Below are 7,621 nucleotides of genomic sequence, written 5' to 3'. Positions count from 1 at the left end.
TGACATTCTCCAGCATGTGTGAGGATACAGTGCTGTTATTATTAGTACAACAGGGAGGGACTCATGCCATCTCTGGGCAGGGCTCGGGTGGGCCGTGTGGGAGGCAACTGTCAACAGCTGTGGAGGAAAGCCTGGTTACTGTCCGCAGCCAGGCACAGAGACTCAGACAGACTTGGGTCTCCAGACCACACCCACCTAGCTGCAGACAGCGGCTGTTGCTGCACACATTGCATCCAACTGCGGGGTCTTGGGGATAACTCAACCGAGAGGGAACGGCAGGAGACCACCAAACAGCTGGGAAACTTCCCAAGGGGCCAGACAACAACACATTCTTACAAAAGTACAGCACAGAATGCCTACTCCCACACATGAAATCAGCACCAGCTGCAGATACAACATGTGTCCAACCATTTTGTGAACGGTTACATTCACATACCGAAAACCTCTAGTGTGGGACCGGAAACAAGGCAACCACCAAGACCCCCCCCCAACCCCCAATGAGTTTACAGGAAAGTTAGCTGCAATTAGATTGGTTACCATGTTTAAAGTGTTAGAGAAAGGTCAAGGAACCAAGCACACAAACAAAATCTAAAACAACAGGAAATAAATGCCCGGCTGAGAGATACTATGAAGTTCATGCTATTAGGATCTCAAAAGACGTCAGCCTTAGGCCATCTCATCTTCCTCCTTTCAACCTTCAGTTAACATCTGCCCATCTGGCTCATGTTTAATTCATTCTCAGTCTCTGGAGCAGAAAAGTCTGGGGAAAAATGATTATAACCAAAGAGTATCCATCAAAATACCCAGGAAGGTAAGTGTGGTAGACCCTTCATACAATGGGGTCATTATAATTGTACTCTGGCTAACTAACCTTGCTTTGGCTCTTCCCTTGACAATGATATTCACCAGGAATTCCTCAGGGAGGTCCAGTCCTCTTTGACCTTTCTATCAACAGGACTTTGGTTAGGCACTCTCAACCCCTAGTGCTCCGCAAACTTATTTTTTTGTTTGTTTACCAACAGGAGATGCGGTTTATTTACACCAGCAGCCATGGGGGCAGAGGGGAATACACAGCTTTTACAAAGTTAGCTACCTGTACAGGATGGATTACATATGCAAAAATAAAAATCTCAAGACCACAGGACAGCGTGAGCCCCACCCACCTCCTCCAATGACCCCAGCATTCGGTAATGCCAGGCGGGTGGCCCCTGGGTGGGGGGGAGTGATGCATGGAAGGAAAAGCCACCGGCCATGGAAATTAGTACAGAACCCTGCACACACAGACACATGATAGGATACCAGGTGGACACCTAGCCAGGGTGGGAAGGATGGGAATTGAAACCCACACAGCCTGCTGCTAGAGGGAGAGAGTGGGGAGTTCCTAGCCCCTGTTCAACTACACAGTAGGGAGGGCATACTCCCCAGAAGGAGTTTGTTCCCCGAGGGTTCCTGCGCGCCCAAGCCCTTCTCTCAGGCAGCCTGGGCAGGGGGTTCTTCCCTGAGGGTGAGCCAAGGAACAATGGGGAAGTTTTTGTGGACAAACTGGTTCCCAAACTACTCCCTCCAACCAGAGGGAGCAGGGAGAGGTGGGAGAGCAGAGTGGGCTGGCCTGAGCTGCAGCTACTTCTCTAAAGGGATGGGGCCTGGGCCGGCTTGCCCGACCTTCAGCAGCTTCCCAAGCTGTGCTTGGTAATGGGGCCGGCCCGAGAACCTTCTTTCCTCCTCTAGTGAGAAGGCTATGGAGGGCCAAGGACAGAGGGGCCCAGGCCCCAGGATTTAGTCTAACTCCTGCCAAAATTAGTTTTGACTTTTTAAAAAATAATCACAATACTTGGGTTAAAAATCAACTTGTAACCAGGCATCAGTCACAATGAAAACCACCCTGGGGGAGACTGGGGTTCTAGACAGGGCACTGCAACCCTACACTGTTGTTCCCTTAACCCTCTGGGTCCCTAACCCAAATCAGTCCAACTAGTCCTGGGTACTAGCTACTCAATATTGGGAGTAGCTCCTTCTGGGAGAACAGAGGACATGTATAGCAAGTGACAGAAAACTTGGCTCAGGATCAACTCCATCCCGGTCAATCAGCCCACAGCCAGATCTTCCAGCTCCAAGGTGTGATGGTACCTGTTTAGAGGTGGGATATAGGTCAGAAGGTGACAGTCCCAGAGGGGCAACAGCACCCATCCAAGCTCTGCTGACAACCCAGAGCAGAGACTACCTTCTTATCCCACCCTACTCCTAGCAAAGGGAGAGAGGCACAAGATTAGGGTTTTTCCTCAGAGCCCCAAACCACAAGTACAGAATAAATAACTCAAAAGCGGCAAGGGAGGGGAAACAGGGCAGGCTTCAGAGCGCTGAGAGGAACCGAAGCTGGTCAAGATAAAGGGGTGGGGGGCAAGCAGCAGCTGGGAACTCAGGCTGCCCCAGGAGGGTGAGGCTGGGCCCCTTCCTGGGGCAGGGAATGAGGTAAGAAACATTTCAAATAAAGCAGCACCGTCCCTCTCACCTGGGCCGTTCCTCACAGCCCTGGCGCAGGGAGGGCAGGGGGCCACTCTGATACAGGCTCCCTCTTCCTACCCTCCCCTTCCCATTCCTTGAAGCTGTAGAGGCTGGAGGCCCTTTCCTGGCACCCAACAAAAAAAGGACAGCTCCTGCTGCGGCCCATGGGGACTGAGGGGAAGGGCTGCCCCCTGTGAGGCAGTTCTGGACGCCCACCTTAGCAGACAGCTTGGTGCCTGCTGACCCCGGGGAATGGGGACATCTGATAGGACTCTGCACACAAACAGGACATAGCAGCCCTGCCCCTCAGCTCCAAGCACCGAACCCTTTCACATTGCTGAGGGAAGCCAGGGGGGGCCTCCTCTGGGCTCAGCTTCCAACCCAAAGCCGCCTGGGTAGCCACAATGCCCCTATGGTTCCTGGGGTAGGGAGCAGGCAGTGTCCTGGCACAGTACCCAGGTCAGGCCCCCAGTCTAGCTGGACATCCAATAACTCACAAAATAAATAGGAAAACCGCCTCCCACCACACTTGTGTCCAAGGCATAACATGTCCAGGTCTGAGTCCCGCACACCGAGGGGTCATGCTTCATTGCAGAGAATCCTGATACTCCAAAAGAGCATGTAACTGAATCCTCTGCCTGCCTGGCCCACCAAGCTTTCTAAACCCAATCCCCCAGCAGCTGTCTATATGTCAGGCTATGCTGCCTGGGTCGGGGTCGGGAGAGAGGGCTCTCTCAGCCAAAGTCAATTCCTTGCACCCATGTCAGTTGATGTCATCATAGATGCTGGGCATCAGGGGAGCCGGTGGCTTTGGCTTTTTCTTCTTGTTAAAGCCCAGGCCAGAAGCAGTCCCTACCAAGCTCAGATGGGATTTTCCCCCCTTGGTTTTCTGTGATTCAGAGCTATTGGTACCTAAACCCCATCCCTGATTTTTGCTAGTCTTGGAGGAGCCTGAATCAGACCGTGAGAGATCAGAGGAACCGTCCCACTGAAGCCGGCGGATGAGGGCCTAGCTGTCAGTCATGTCAAAGCCATCGTTATCCAAGGAACTCTACCCCTGGAAGAATGGCTGAGGGCCCAAGGAAATAAATCCGTGCAGTTTGCCTCTTGTTCATCCGAGTGCTGCGGGCAGCGTAGTGACCTTGTGCACATCTTCTTGCTATGTTCAGAAATCTCTCCACATGTCGTAGTGAGCAGGCTCCTCAGCTCTTCTGGCCCCAGGGTCTCATAGCTGACCCCAGTTGAGTTGCTATACTTAAAAGGATCGGAGTTGCTAAGTTCCCCATTTTTTGTGTTTTAGAGACTTGGATCTTCGAGGGGAATTAGGGTTCTTGTCTGATTTTCTCTTCTTGGCTTTCTTCTCTGAGGATCGGTCATTGTCACTGATGTCATCGTTGTCTTCTTGGTCACCGTCAGACTTGTTCATATTGTTGCTATTGGCAATCCGATGGTTGAGGAGAAAACTCAAAAATGTATTTTGCTCCTAGGAAGGGGCACCAAGTGATATATGTAACAAAGTACAGTTTCTCCAAAATCCAACTTGGGAATGCAATGAGTTTCTTAGGTTTACACACAAAGCATGGCTAAGGGGTAGATGGGGGTTACTTACTCCTCCCCTAGAGCAGTTGCAGTATTGAAAGTTCCGACCTCTCTACAGCTACACAGATGGAATCTTCAGTTAGCTCCACAGCCATGTGTGGATGGGCAGAAATGCATCCCCAGGGGCAGGGCTGAGCCACAACTGTTCAGGTGGCTGTTACACTCACTTGATACTATTCCACAACATCTGGGTAGAACCAGTGATGTGCTAGGCTTGATGGCACAGCTTGATCTTAAGTCCAGCTACTTGAAAAGTTGAGGCAGGAAGATTGCAAGTTCAAGGCCAGTTTGAGAACTTTAGTGAGACTCTGTCTTGCCCTTGACTCAATGCACTGTGTCATCAGAAATAAATGCATAAATGCGGGAGCAAACAAAAGAAACAAAGTGAAATGAAGCTAGTGAGATCACAGGGGAGAAGGTGGGAGAGGAGAAGAGAGTAAGGAAGAGACTGAGATTGAAAGTAGAAATTATTCTTTGAAAAAAGAAAAATGGGATTTAGGCGAGATATCAAGAGGACTTGAACTTTATCGGTAATATTTTACTTCTTTTATACAAAACAATTTGAAGCAAATAGGATAAAACAAAATGATTTAATCAGTAAAGATATTGGATCTGTGAGCGCTTATTGTGTCAAACCTTGTATCTCCTCACTATTTGTTTTCTGAGAATACAAACAGAAAACTCAAGAGGAAATCTGAAGCTTGTGCTGATGTTAACATGATTATTTCCATCAGGTGTGTGTGTCTGTCTGATGGTAAGTGTGTCTCTCTGATGCATTAGTTTCTGTCCTTATGACAAAGAGAGACCCACTTAGAGGAAGGAGAGGTTGTGACTCACAGCTCTGGAGCTCTGTAGAGAGCTGGTACATCATGGTGGGGACACACGGGAAAGCAGTTCATTTCCTGAATTGGGAGTAAACAGGAGACTAGAGTCTCAGGGTTCCCTCTAAGGGCATGCCCCAGTAACCCAAGACTTCTGCCTGGACCCCGTTTCCTGACTCCACAGCCTCCTGACAATGCAGCAACTGTGGACTAAGCCTTCCACACCTGGGCTGGGGCCGTCATTTAGGATTGAAGTTACAGCTGTGAGCTGCTTTATTCTCGATTATCCTTATTTTCTATATCTACATGTCTAAAAATATGCTTCAGGTTTGTAATGAAAAAATGGTTATGGAATAGCTGAACATGTCTTATTATTTTGGAGCCCTGGAAAGGGACAAATCCTACTTATGTCTTCAGGGATTTTGAGTTCAGGGATGAAGAAAGCACTTATTTAGAGTCAAAACAAATGTCTTGCCTAGACATGTAAACAGGTCTGGTTCTGTGCACTGTTCATTCAGCTCTTCTGAAGCCAGTGTCGCTGCCTGCTTTGTACTGTTGGCAGCATGAACACCAGGGCATCGTTATCAGTGAGATCACTAGCCTGGTACCTGGCAATGATCTCTCCACATGCTGGAGTGACCTCTCACAAGGCCAAGGTCACCAGGTCTTGAGTTGAGGATGGAATAAGCCCTCCAAACTGTCTATCAGAAAGATACTTTTATGTTTACATCAGGCACATAGAGCTTCTATGTTTAGAACATGCTCCAGAGTTTTATGGGTCCCCTGACTGAGACTGCTTTCCAGTTGCAATACTGAGGGGCCACACTAAGATCTGAACACACACCCTGAGTCAGAGCTGGTTCTGCAGCCCACAAACTGCATACTCACACAGGCTCAGCTCTCTGAGCAAACTCCACTTTTGGTTGATCTTATGCCATTATTTTGATATTCTTAATAGATTCTCTTCAAACTTGTGTTTTGTAAGTGATATCTGATGTCTGGTGGGGAGACTGGTATGTGAGCAGAAGACAAGCAGGTGTACCAACACAGGCTCAGTCCTGTGGGCTCAGTGGACAGTGTGCTGACATGGAGAGCTAGGCCCAAACCTGAGTCCCCAACTAGTGATGGAGGCTGTGGGGGTGGGGTGGGGTGGCAGTAGTACCCACCCCACCTTCCCTCCCCCAGAAAGGGAAAAGACTTTATGTAGAAGTTCCCAGGCAACAGAGGGAAGCAGTATACTTCCCAGGAGTCTACCCTTGCTTGATCTGCACCAATAATAACTCTCAAGGTCCCTAGAGTGAACAATAGGGTAGAAACTGCCAGTGTTCCAAGTAAGCTTGTGTCATTTAATTACTACAATATAAAAGCATTTGCACAAACTCTGTGATAAATCTAAGGGAGTCAGTAGAGTCCTCTGAAGACTTTAGATTTTCAGGTTTGGGAAACTAACACATCTGCAGGCTTAGAAAGAGGAATGAGGATGGAAGAGTACTACTGTTTTTACCTGAAGCTTCACATGAATAATGGACTCCCGGCTAATGTGGACAACCTACTCAGACACTATCTAAAACCAAAGTTAAGATGAATTTTATACGATAGACGATAAAGCAATGATGCCTAAGCAGGCTTCTTTAATTATGTGCCAATAGTGAGGCCTTTACTGTGGTTTGCTTGTTTGTTCTTCTTCCCTCCTTTTTAAAAACATCATCTGTGAGTTCAGTGTGTTCTGGTCTCACTCTGTATCACAGCCTAAAGGTATGAGCCACTTTCCTGTATCTCTTAAAGGAAAGACTGAAACATGAAAACATAATTGCACACATTAATAATTTAAGTTGAACTCAGATCTCCATGTATCTTCTTAAGATCCACCAAACATCATTCAAGATCTTGCACTTGGAGGGAGTGACTAATATCACTTTTAATTATATCAATTGAAAAGAAAGCTACTGAAATGAAACTTAGGATATAAGTGAATTTGCAAAACAAGCAAGCCAGAAAAAACTTGATGAGCAAGACGTCACTTTCTTGTCCTTATGTCAGATGAGCTTTGCTTCCCTACCTTTAGTTTAGTCATACAACATTATTCCCGTTACATTGTAAAACAAAATAGTTTAACGACACCTTTAACTGAAGGTTTTTTTTTTTTTTTTTTTTTTTTTTTTTTTTTTTTTTTTTTTTTTTTGCCTAATTTAGATCAATGGCCCATTTTTATTTTGTACTGGACCCTGCAAATTGTGTAGCCAGTGTCATTCTTAGTGTTAGTCCACCAGGCACCTGGCCTTAGGTAATAAAATGGTCTAGTCAAAGATGAACCTGGGACTTGGTATATTCACTGTGCCATCCACAGCCGAACAAAAGCAAAAACCAACCCAGAAGCCAGTCTCAGGATTCTACCATGGGCCTCAGTGTAACCACCTGCTTTCTATGACAGACTCTGCATGTGATGGAGAATATCACTCTAGACTCCTGTCCTTCATCCGCATTTGCACTCCTTTGGAGATACACCATATATAAAGCCTGAATTTTCAAGAAGGAACTGGAGGACAGGACATACTGAGACTCAAATAACCATCTCTCACCTGAATCCTGTGTGGTAATTCCTGGTCTAATGCTCCAGGTTACTGTGTCAAAGCTGTTAGTATCTCTGCAGTACTCAAAGCTGTTAGTATCTCTGAATAAAGCCATCCAGATGTGTGAGG

At 47.2% G+C, this 7,621-nt stretch overlaps 1 pseudogene across 1 annotated transcript; it reads right to left on the bottom strand.

The window, feature by feature from the left end:
* Positions 1 to 3,265: 3,265 nt before the first annotated feature.
* Positions 3,266 to 5,165, bottom strand: LOC308425878 (ataxin-7-like protein 3; annotated as a pseudogene). Its single transcript has 2 exons — positions 5,148 to 5,165; positions 3,266 to 3,985 (listed from the first exon to the last, which is right to left on the bottom strand). The product of its transcript is annotated as an ataxin-7-like protein 3 (transcript).
* Positions 5,166 to 7,621: the final 2,456 nt, after the last annotated feature.

The sequence above is a fragment of the Micromys minutus genome (assembly GCF_963924665.1).
Source record: "Micromys minutus genome assembly, chromosome: 1".
In the NCBI taxonomy this organism is placed as follows: Eukaryota; Metazoa; Chordata; class Mammalia; order Rodentia; family Muridae; genus Micromys; species Micromys minutus.
This window is presented reverse-complemented; position numbering and strand designations above follow the sequence as displayed.